Source organism: Eumetopias jubatus, unplaced genomic scaffold (assembly GCF_037043125.1).
Source record: "Eumetopias jubatus isolate StellerSeaLion01/CBP00866 unplaced genomic scaffold, mEumJub1_p1.0 scaffold_14, whole genome shotgun sequence".
In the NCBI taxonomy this organism is placed as follows: Eukaryota; Metazoa; Chordata; class Mammalia; order Carnivora; family Otariidae; genus Eumetopias; species Eumetopias jubatus.
Genome location: NW_028274820.1, coordinates 49,209,674 through 49,222,309, shown reverse-complemented (window position 1 = coordinate 49,222,309; position 12,636 = coordinate 49,209,674). Strand labels below are relative to the sequence as shown.

General features: G+C 38.5%; 1 non-coding gene across 1 annotated transcript; it reads left to right on the top strand.

Annotated features, from left to right (window-relative positions):
- Positions 1-12,107: 12,107 nt before the first annotated feature.
- Positions 12,108-12,260, top strand: LOC114222496 (small nucleolar RNA SNORA57). Its single transcript, XR_003611958.1, has one exon. It is a non-coding gene; the product is annotated as a small nucleolar RNA SNORA57 (small nucleolar RNA).
- Positions 12,261-12,636: the final 376 nt, after the last annotated feature.

The following is a 12,636-nucleotide window of genomic DNA, read 5'->3' as shown; positions in this document are numbered from 1 at the left end:
GATTGTGACATTTAAAAAAATTCTGTATACTCTTCAAATTTAGTATTGTATGACTTTTAAAACAAACAATATATTTTCTGTTATAATTGTAGTAAGGTTGGTTGTGGTAAATTGATATTTATTGGATAATTAATAAATGCTTTGCACATTAACTGGCCTTTGTTTAGCTAAAAGCAGTGATTTTCTAATATAAACAGATCAGGAGAAGATGTATTACTTAATCCTTTTGGGTTCCTTTCCTCCTTCTGAGTCCTCTATTTGTTACGCTTCCTTCTTTTTGTATTAACATCTGTCCAAATTAACCCTGATTAGACAAACTCTAACAAATGGGAAAATATATGGCAAATATAAAAATTGCTCAGAGCAGAGCAGAAATAATTAATGGTGTGCATTACGATTACAATCAAAAGGAATTAAGTTTATTTTTAGCTTAGACAACTGAATGCTCAAAGTGGATTAATAGTACTATCAATTAAGTGTCGTGCATGTGTACATATGTGTGTGCACATACATGTGTGTCTAGGAGGGTTGTTCATCCAGTCTATTACAGAACCAGAATACAAAGACAAACTATTGCTAGAGCAAATTAAGTTAGCTATTAAGAAGTATTCTTGTCTTTAGGGGTTTTGAAAACTTTAAGTCCTAAATTCAGCTCCGCTTCACCTTATGTGAGAATAAGCTGGAGATAAATCAGGGCAGAGAATGAGCCACCAATAAGGACAGAAAGGGAGACTCCACGGGCAGCAGTAACCATTAGGTTTCACCAGAATTTCTAGCTGACAGAAATATTGATGCACTGAAATCATAGTGGCTACTATGCGTGGAAGACAAGAGCCAACAAGGGACGTGTGTATATCAAGATACCCTGCATTTAAGCTCAGAAACACCCACCTTAATAGCTCTCTGGTTTTGCACACATTTTGTAAAATAGACATGATTATTTACTGGCTTACATTTTTATTACTCCAATGCATTATTTTACACACGTGGCTCAAAATTACCATTCTTCTCTGTACCCTGACGGGTTACACATACAAACGATTTCCCTTTTAATATTCACCTGCCTTTTCCCTTCCCTTCTTACTTTATCCTCATCTATCTTCCAGTCCCCTGCTCCCAGGCTACCAAGTTAGAATGCAGAAAGAGAGTGTGCAGCTGTTAGAATTGCTAGAAGTGGGTTAGGCGAGTGGTTGATGAACAGTGACCCATCAAGGACTAGAGTTAGCAAAAGGGTGGGGAGACAAGGTATCCAGTTTCCTGTTGCAGGGGAAATGTATCCTGAATGGTAGTAATTGCAGTGAATCAAGCTTAATGTCTCGACAACAGCCACTCATACCTGCACAGTCTCCACCCTCCTCTTATAACTGGTCCCGCAGTTAAATAGCTGTAAAGCACTGTCTCTCTGTCTCCTTCTCCCTGAGCTCCAACAGCAATAGTAGCAACAGCAGCTGTAGAAGCGGCAGCTAGAGATAGGGCTGTTGCTTGCAGCCGCGCAGATTGCCTCCTCCTCACCACACGCACGCACATACACACACGCACTGCACAGATTTCCAGTATCAACGCGTCTTGATAGAAATGAAGGACTCCACGAGATGAGAGAAGAGCATGAGTCATGGACAACAGGTATTTCATCTCTGACAAATCCCGTTTTCTTCTGATGCTTACTGGTATGGATAATAAAATAACCATTTGTGATTTCTAGCCTGAGTGGGAGACTGGAGGTGGCCGCGCAGAGGAGGGGAAGCGGGAGTGCGAGGTGGGGAGCGGGGATGCCAAAGATGACTTTCAGGCTCCGGAAACCTACGTCTCTCAGCCTCCGCTGTTTTTGAGTTGCAAATTGTCAGGGGCGGGTGGGCTGCCGGCAGCCTGTGTTGTGGACTGGAAGTCGATTTCCATCTTTCAGACACTAGTTAGAATGGGCCATGCGTGGTGGAAGGGGGTGGCAGTCGAGGGGAGGAGATGCGGCGAGCGGAGTTCTTGACGCTCCACTCCTCTGGGGAAGCCGAGCTGTGAGGCAGCCTTCTTTACCGAGCCGAGAGCGTGTGAATTGGAAGGGATCCTGAGAGCTGGCTGGTCCCGGGTCCTCTCCGGAAAAGCGGTTGCTCTCGCGTCGGAGATGCGCCCAGCCTTCGCCTGCATCACACTGCAGTAAGTTAAACTCGACACGGTTGGCAATTTGAGTGGCTTCTGGGTTTGTGCTGCGGGGGGAATGGAGGCTGAGAAGAAATGGCGAGGAAAGTTAGAAAAGCAAAGCTTTGAATTCTCCTTGAGATGTTCAGTCGGTTTGTCTCTCTGACTCCCGTCCTAGTTATGCTCTTAGTTGGTTTACTCTTGGTTATTTGCTGACGGATGTGGCTTGTTGGTTAGGTGTGCATAAAGCGCCTAGTGCATTGTGATTTTAGGCAACAGACCTGGCAAAAGCGTCCTACATTTAATTACAAGAGGGAGCTCCTGAAAGTTACTAATGGATGACACTTAGCCCTTTCAAAAGAAAATTGTGAAGAGGCCGCTTAGACTTTCAAGCGCCCAGCTAATTGTTCCAAGTTTCATTCTAGACTTATTCCTAATCTGCAAAATAAAGAAGCAATCCCACAAACAAAATGAAACAAAGGTCTTTGATTTACTTTATTATATTAAAATAAAATGTGAAGTAGTTCTTTAGGTAACTGCCAGGCAACAGCCTTGACGACACTGATGATATGATAAACATGCAAATACTCTTTAGTGGGTGGACGTGCTGGATTCCCCCAGTTTCTTACTACTGCAGTCATCTTCTCCACTTGCTAAGCGCTCCCTTCCTTGTGATTTCAAAGTGGGGAGTTTTTACATAGCCGGCGTTGTACTTCGAACCAAGCAGCACTGTGGTCCCTGGCAAAAAAAAAGGAAGGTTAAAAAAACTTTCAGAAAACTACTTCAACTGGTTGCTCAGATTGCAGATAACAAACTCTTAAAAGGAGGTAAAAACAGGTCAGTGACAGCCAGCCCATTGTAAAGCAAATGACCAAATAAATGTGAATGCAGGCAGAATACTAAAGGTCTCTTTTAGAGGGAAACCAGAAATAATTAATCTAAAAATGCTGGCGTATTTCTAACCAGGTCCTCTTTTACACTGACCAGATTTTTTTTTTAATGAAGCAAAGAAGAAGGAATCTCTCAAGCAGAAAGGACATGTTGCGCAAAAATATCAGACCTAGTTGTAGGATCACTGGAAAAATTGTGCTATTACTATAGTTTTCTCCCAGAAAGATTAATGAAAAAACAGAGAGTGCTCAAAACAGAATCCAGGATTTTAAGCTGGACTCTTCATATGCTGTCATAAATTCTATAGGATACAGAGGTATCAAAACTTAGGAAATAGCTACTGTGAAATGCAAAGTAATTCAGAAACTCTCCATCTTTAGAAAAAAGGAAACTAAGGATCACTCTTATCCAGCTATTTCAGTTTTTAATTGAGTTACTCCTTCTCGAAGCCACCTAATCTTCATTATTTTATTAAGAAATAAAACATATCCTGAATGTAATTTGAGTTACTTTGCCTACTCTTCTCAAGGATCTCCTGATAAAATATTTTTGTCATTCTGGGAAATACCCAATTATTAGAGGTAACTTACTCCATACACATGTTATTTCTTGGTGCAAAACTCTCTGTATAACTTCGTAAATCACTGAGGAAAATATAATCCAGAAGATATATTGTGCTGGTGCATGAGTGAGAGTGCTTAAAATCTTTAGACAGCAATAAAAAAGAAAAAGAAGCATCTACACAAAAGAACTAAAAGAATCTGGTTGGAGCCAGTTTGTGAGCAACTCTAGAACAGATCACTAGCTGAACCTCAAGTATTAGCTAAAGAGAAGAAAAATCCGGCTAAGAGCCTGAATGGAATTGCTAGGAATTTGAATTGCACAGGGATTCATTCAGAATATCTTTTAAGATAGAAACACAGGTAGAAGAAGTCGAGTTTTGGAAATACCTTCTTTTCATCATTTGGTTGACCTCACTATAAGCCTCATGGTACACCTCATGTTATGTGTGAGAAGATTTTCAAAACTATTTTTGAAATAAAGCCATTATTTTAAAGTTTAAACCATTGGTAAGTTTTGCTGGGAAAAGTGTCTGAACTAGGCAAGTATCCTATGACTCATGCTTCCCTTGCACACTACGGAAAGAAGGAAGAGTTGTAGCCAGACAAGCCAAAGATAGCTGCTGGTCTCTCAGTCTAATTGGGCCTGCTAATAGTGACTATGATGTTGATATATAGGGTGGAGATGACATATTAAGAATATCCTTTACTGGATGCTTCTTCCCCTGGCTGGCCTCAGGAACAGAACTGTACTTATGTATGCATGATGCTGTTGCAATATTCTCTTAAGGGTAATACTTCTAGCCTAGGAGCATCTGCCTGGAGGAAGATCTAGGCAAAAGTTTGAAACCTCTTCCTATTGCTTCTCTCCCATTCATGACATTTTCTCTCTCTTTTAAAACACCAATACAAAATCTGACCACAAGCAAGAATCCTACGTATTGGGTCACCTTTAGGTATTAATTATGAAGTAGTTTCAACCCCTTGATAGCTCTTTGGTTTATTTGCATGTATGATTTATTCACCATACAGTATATGAATTGTTCACAGTTATTGTGAGTACACAAATGGCAGGTACTAGGTTAAGTGGTTTGCAAATGTCTTCTCATTTATGGGATAATAGCTACAGGAGAGATGGCATTTTCTCCCCTTTATAAGAAACTAAATCACAGAGCAAATAGGCAGATTACCTAAAGCAACATATTTATAGTAAATGGTGGGCTAGGATTAACTCTAAATCACTTTGCCCTTTTGTTTTATTAAAGTGGTACTCTACCATGTTCTAGTGGAGTGAGCTTGTCGATTTATAGGTGAAGTACGTTGAGAGTGCTTGAGAAAACATAACAATCAGGAGAAAACTCCCTGCTCTACTGCTACCCAAGACTGGATCTATCCAAATTAAAACTTGAATTGACCCCAAATCCAAACATGGCATACTCAACTATTCCAATTTCAGTGTTCTTCTCTGGCTTCATGAAACATGAGAATGAGGCTGGGGACATCTTTGTCAGGAAGGAAAATGATGGAGTTAATATGGGAGGAGAGAAGTTGAAAGACCCAAAAACCAAGAGGGATAAAAGGGAAATAAGAGGAGGCTTATCATGGTGGGAGACTGGTATGAGGAATTGTCCAGATACTGCGTCCTGAGGGGTGCTAAAAACAAACTCTTTGGACCGCATGTGGGATGGATAGATAAAGCACAGATTTAAACCATCTCTTTAAGTAGTTGTAAGGTCTAAATATAAAAATTAGATTAGGCTTATCTTCAGATAATCTCCTTTACACTTTTTTTTTAAAGAGTAAAAGTGATTCAAAGGAAAGTGGGGGCTGAAAGGCCTGATGATGACCAAAGAGGTAAAACAGTGTGTGGAAATATCACTGGTTCTTGCATAATCACTTTCTGAAAATTTGCCAGGAAATGAAAGGCCATCTTTAATTGGTGAGGATAAAAACAAAATGGTTCATGTAGGTAAAATCTGAAGTGTTAAGGAGAATAACGTGATTACTGTCACTTGTCTTCTTATCACAGAAGACAAACACTAACAAGGAATAAAATGAAAATGTTACGGGCATAACGCCAAACAATATTTTAAGATTGGTCTTTCTCAGCATGCTAAATTTAAACAGCTGGAATTCTTTTTTAAGTATTATCTGAGTCAACAATTTGAAATGAAGGATTTGTCTTGAACAGGGAATCTGTATTGCCTTGTAAGTTTGAAACACAATGTCCTTGACTCTGTTATTTTTTATTGGCAATATGCCAATCACTACAGAGCAAGGAGCACAAAAGTTATTACCTTCAAAATCAGAGTATAAATATATCTGCTCCATAAGGAAAGTTGATGAACTTTGATGGAGCTTTGCAAATACATTTACATTGTCAGGGCTGATTCTTAGTCATGTCTCTTGTCACTTGTGACACTGCAGGTTGAGGTTAGGAATAGAGTTAGGACAATTAACTTCAGGGGTTGATTTTTGAATGTGGTGTTTTGGCTCTTTTCCCCTTACAGTTTAAAAATAATGACAGGAACTTTTGTTGAGTGCTTGCCACGTACCAGTTGCTTGTATAAGCATCTTGCATTTTAATCTTGACAATACCCTTATAGGATAATCCTATTATCATCTGCATTCCATTTTATAGAGGAACAAACTGAGGCATCAAGAGGGATAAAGGACTTACCCACAGTTTGAAATTAGTAGTTTTGGAGCTGGGGTATGAACCAGAAATCTGTCTCTAGAGCCCATGCTTTTAACCCAAAGGCTCCAAGTCTACTTATTAACTCTTACTGGCTTTTTATAACCCTCTACAATTCATGATATTTGTTTACCTCTTTTGTTTCTGCTTACACCTGTCTCTGTAATTTCTTTCTTGACACCCGGATTCCTCTGTCCTTACTCCATTAGTGTTTCACCTTATGATGGATCTTTAGGCTTTTGCTCTAGCATCACAACCTTCCAGGATTCTATTTGGAGTCTACCACTAGCCCAACTGTCCTTTTCTGTGGTTCCACTGCAACTCGTGCTTGCCTTTATTATTGAATATGCCACAGAGGACTGAAATAATCTATTTTCTGCATTGAGGAAGGAAACCAAGCCTTATTTATCTTTGGAATGTTAGTGCTGAGCGTTATGTCTAATACAATAGTAAAACTCAAAAAATACTGAATTCAGTGCTCTAATTCAGTTCCCTGAGGGATCCGTAGTTCCAATTCCATAGTTTTTACCCCCCAAAAGACTAGAGAATGGTCTTTCAAATGCAAGTTACATGGTCTGAGCCAGATAGTATATTTTAATTGGGTGAACTCATAATTTGTATAAAATAACTCAAAAGATATTTACCACCCCCTGTGGTAGTGCATATTTAGAATGTAGGAGACAATATTTTAGAATATGACAGATGGCTATTCCAGACTACAATATTGAAATTTGTAACAATACCTAATTTCTGGTACTAATGTATCTTGAGGGGGGAAAAGCAAGTATTAGAATAAATGGCTCATCAAAGATGTTTTGCTTTTGTCGGCCAGTAGAATGAAGTTGTGAAATGGTGCTTTTGAAAAATTGTTTCTTGAATTCTCATTTTCTTTGAGGAAAAGTCCTGAGAAGATTTTGATTTAGTCATAGCTAATAAATATTGAGTCCTATCAGGAACAGACATTAGAAAGTTGACTACCACCAGAGGAAAATGAAAAAATGGATAATGGTGGGAAAATCAATCCCTACTCTCCCTCCCCCAAAGAAGCATTTTCAGTTTATGGGATAATTTGGATTTTAGTTATGAATGATATGTAAATTTCTTTCATTAAGTATTCAAACATTATAACAATGTGAACTGGATGGGCAAGGCTATAGGGCTTTCCAAATACAGTATTTTTATTAAAAGTATCATCTTTGGTCAAATAATTCTTTTTTACTCTTTTTTTCCCACTTTATTCTCTTTCTAATCCATGCAAATCAGTTGTCAAATATGCAGTTATAACCAGGGGAAGAACAGCAGTGATGAGATGTGGAGATGTGTGGTAGCTATTTAAGATCCCTCTGGAGTTCCATCAATAAAGTTATCTCAGGATGAGAGTAACCCAGTGACATAGCTGGGCCTTCCTTTATAATATTTCTTTTTCTTTGTAGCATCTTCGTGATGATGGAATTGTGGTTAAAGGTGTGGAGAAATCAACTCCATGTAAAATTTCTCAGTATGCACAGATGCTAGTTTGAATTTCATCATTTCCTTCTTAGGCACTGCGATACAGGGGTTAATATTTATTCTTTGCCTTCAAATTGCCTGTGCTCAAATCTTTACTATTTGGGTGACTTTGAGCAAGTAACTTAAATTCTCTGGTTTACATTTCTCTTTGTAAAATAGGGATAATGAACATGATATCCACTTCATAGAATTATGTGATTTAATCATGTGTATAAGAGGCTTAGAACGGAAGGAACATAATAAATACCCAGAAATAATAGCTATTTAGTATTTTCTATTTATTTAGGGTGTTGTTTCAGGTAAAAAGTAAAGTGCCAATAACAAAGAAAATGTTCTAAGTAAAATCTAAAAGCTGTTTTCATTCTAGTTTTATATTAATAAAATACGAGACTCCTAAAGCTTATTAAATGTTATAGTAAACATCTTTATAGGGTCATCTCTACTTACTATTTTGCCCAAAAGGTTTTTATTGAATTATTAAAAAAAATGGTAACTGGTAACAAAGATAAATTAGAGAACACATGCAAATACTTCCAGGAGAGTGGTGGGCACACAATCAGCCCTTAGCCATATCACTTCTCTTCCCTTTGGCTATCACCATAATGTGAGGCCTTTCATTTGTCTTCCTCTGACCGTCTCAAGAGGTAGTCACAGCCATCATCCATTTAATGTATAAACCGATATTCTGTTTTCGTCTATATCAACTCTTCTCCTATTTGTACCTATGCAGACTGGGAAAAAGATGATCCCTGGTGTGAGGAAATCTGTTATTGCCTAGATTGCCTCCCTTTGAATCATATGAACTGGAAAGGAGGAAGAAATGGAGGTCCTGTGGAAGAGCATTTCAGGATCCTTGACCTGAAAACAGAGCTTCAAGCACAAAAGATGAGTTTGTAGTTTATTCAGCAACTTGTTCTGCTGAGACAGAGAATGTAACGAAACTTTTTTTTTTTTTTTTTCCTGGGCCTTTGACCAAGGAATCCCTTCGCTGGTTACTTAATGAAGAGAAATAAAGACTGGGGAATTCTCGCTTGCCTGCTTTTCTTAACATTGTATTTTAGGGATCCCAAGTAACGCTTGGCTACTTCTGGGAAATTTGAAGGTTCCTATGAATAAACACAGTTATTAAAACTTGTACCTTAAGAAACAGAACTACTGACACCATGATCCTGTGCTTTATTTGATTTCATTCTTTAGTTATCGATGGGCTACTTTGTTTCAGGCAATGTGCCAGGCTCAGGAAAGGAAAGAGTAAGATAAGGGGCAAATTCCCACAAAACTCAAGGTACTTCAGTGAAAGACAAAGACAGACAGAAGCACACACACCCGAACGAGGAAGCATATACACGATTTATTGTTGTTGTTGTAATAAGCCCTATGAAAGAGACAAAGAGCTGAAATAGAGAAGAACAGAGGTCCTATTGACTGGGGAACAAACCGGTTTCAAGACTCATAGGAACCACTTCCACACACCTGCCCTCCATTATCCTTTTTTTCATTATAGAACAAGTTTCTGGTGCTGACAGTGAGCAGAGGAGGATTACCTGAAGTAATCCTAAAACCAAGACAGATGAACTCATGGGGAATCAGAATTTTAGAATTATTGAGCAAAACATTTCATTCAGTCAGAAACATGACTCCCACATTGCTATTCCCCTTACCTTTATATTACAGGATTATTCAGCTTGTGGCAGCTTTTGAAGATTAGAAAAAAGCAAGGACTTAATGTTGCTTAGTAACTTGTGTTGCTGTCATTTTGGGTTGCACATAAACAACTTGTAACTTCCCCACACTTGTCCCAAATTACTAGAATTGAAACAGAGCACACCAGCTGATGAGTCACTTTGCTATCCTGTTGTTCTTAATAAGAGTTCTGGTTACCAGGATGGGTGCTTTATCGTTACATAATGTTATTTGCCACCCCATATGTCAGAACTTTCTGTTTGGCAAATAGAGGTTCCTTCCCTGTCACCCACTGAAGAAAGCATAGCATAACAGCTATTCAGAGCAGGAGTATTGTTGTGTTTGGGTTCCTGGTTTTTTGAATGTACTCCAAACTCCATCACACTACATAGTGAAGGTGAAGTGGTAAAGGATTTTGACCTTCATGTGGAAATTGTATTTTAGAACTATTAATGCTTTTATCATTCAAGCTACTTGCATAACTGCTTGGTGGTACATTTAGTGTTCAGGTAGCTGTATTATCTTTGTAAGAACGCTTTCAAAGCAAAACAAAACAAAACAATGGTTTCAATGTGACTGTAATAATATTGCTATTCTTTATGGTTAGACAGTGTTTTCTAATTCTTAAAATTAGAAACTTTATAAAAAAAAAGAAAGCAGTAATATTCTTTTAGATTTGGTGTATATGTCGGGGTCCTGGGTGGTTCAGTCAGTTAAGCCTTTGGCTCAGGTCATGATACAGGTCCTGGTATCCAACCCCACACTGGGCTCCTTACTCAGCCTGCTTCTCCCTCTCCCTCTGTGCTCTCTCTCTCTCTCTCTCTTTCTTTCTTGTGTGTGTGTGTGCACTCTCGAATAAATAAAAATCTTTAAGGAAAAAAAAGATTTGGTGTATATGTCAGTAGTATGGGAGTACGATATTGATCAAAACTTTTTCTCCACTACTAAGTGTCAAAGCTATATTGGAATTAACACCTATGTCTTACTTTGGGGAGCATCCTGGATAAAGAGAATGCATACACGCTGTTTCTTTAACATTTCTTTTGCTGTTCCTAATGCATCAAAATCCAAACTATGTTAAGACATAAGGAAAAATTGTTTGAGGAATGCTATTATGTGTGTTAAAAGAGGAAAAGGGCAAGAAAGGTTTCCGTATCTAAACATTAAACAAAATTAAATAGTTTTCTATTTTAAGGACTTCTCAACAGTTCTTCGGATGCAAGTGTATGTCAGAATCTCTAGGAGTGGGATTTAGTCCAATTTTCCCTGACCTTATTTGATCACAGAATCCCTTCTTTTGGGAACATCTATTAATATCTCTTTGAAAACCTCAGATCACAATTTACTGGTCTCTTGGCATTCAGTTATTCATTTAAAAACTTTTGAGCATCTCTCATACGTAGGAGTACTAGGTTCTGGAAAGAAAATTATGACTAGAACCTGGGCCTGACACTAAGTAGCTCTTAAATTGAGGGTTAGAGGAAGACACACGGATGTAGAAATTATAACACCATGGGTTATGGGCAGTGCTAGAAGAGAGATGGGCAGGAAGCACAGAGTAGGCTGCTATAGGAGATGAGAGTAAGAGAATAAGAAATTCATTACAGATAATTTAGAATGAGTCGGGTCTTGAGGGAAGGTAGTCAAAAAAAAGGACAATAAAAACACTTACAAAGATGTATTTAGAAATCATGATTATTTTACTCTCATGTGAAAACCGTACTCTTTTCATTCATCCAAGCATAACTCTTGAGTGACTAGTTGGCTAACGTGAATAAAGAGATGGGAGAGCAAACTGGGAAGAAGATATAAATTTGGTGATACAGATTGTAATCGATTTCTTTGAAGTAGATGTGAATCCCTGGGAAAAGAATGTAGAGTGAGAAAAAGATAATTTAGGAACAAATCTTGATGAATTTTAATATCTTTAGAGTATATTGGAATAGTTGGAATATTAAGAGTGAAAATGAACTGTCACAGAGGAGGAAAACAATAGCAGAAATCTGTGGTATTCCAAAGACTAGGGAAGAACATCTTATAAGAAAGACAAAGTAATCATCACTGCCAGATGTTGCTGAGAGGTTGAGATAAGAAATGAAAAATATCCATTGGATTTGAACACAAGGAGATCATTGGTGATTTTAGCTAAAGATGTGTTGCCATGGTGACTGGGGTGAAACCCAGGTGAAAATGTGTTAAGGAGTGAGTAGGAGCTCAGGAAATGGAGACAGGGAGTGACTCATTGAAAAAGTTTGTGTATGAAGGTTTGAAAAAAAAAATTGTTTCTGGAGAAAAATGGAAGTTTGAAGGAGCTTTTCTAAGATGGATTTTTTTAAGCATGTCTAAATATCTATGAGAAGTCCAAATGATTAGAAAGTGTGTTCTCCTTGGGTTGCCTGGATGCCTCAGTCGCTTAAGTGTAGGCTCTTTATTTTGGTTCAGGTCATGATCTGAGGGTCATGATCCAGCCTGTGTGGGGCTTGGAGCTCTGTGTTGGGCTTGGAGCCTGCTTAAGATGCTCTCTTTCCCTCTTCCTCTGCCCCTCCCCCTGCCTCGTGCACACACTCTGTCTCTCAAAAAAAAAAAAAAAAAAGGAAGAAAGGAAGAAAGAAAAGAAAAGAAAAAAGTGTACTCTCCTTCCTTCTTTTCTTGGTGGGGGTCAAATGGTGTGTGGTCCCTGCCCCCATTATGTATTGAGGCAGAGAGAAAGGGCTCCAGCCCCCTTCCACACCATGTCTTTGGTACCCACGGCTTTCAGTCCACCAGTTATATCCTCAAGCATCAGGACATGGATTACAAAAACAAAAACAAAAACATAGCAAAATTTCAAAAAGTAAGGGGATGTTTGATGGGTACCTAAAAATATGGAATTGAATAGGTTCCAAGACATGGAGTATGAGTTGACTTTGACCAGCAGTAATACCTTCTATAGAGAAAGAGGGAATGAGGGAGAGAAGGGAGCAATCTGAATAGGTAGATAGGCTTTGTAGTGCTAAATTGAGGATAATTTTGGAATTTAAATTCTCTTGGCAGAATTTGAACAAAGCGGAGAGTTAGAAGTTTTCGGACAGGGTTGAAGAAGTTATTGACCAGAGACATTTGCTAGGATCTGGGTGATATTGGGGGAAGGGGCATTTGAGTAGATGGTCATGACTTTACAACGATTAA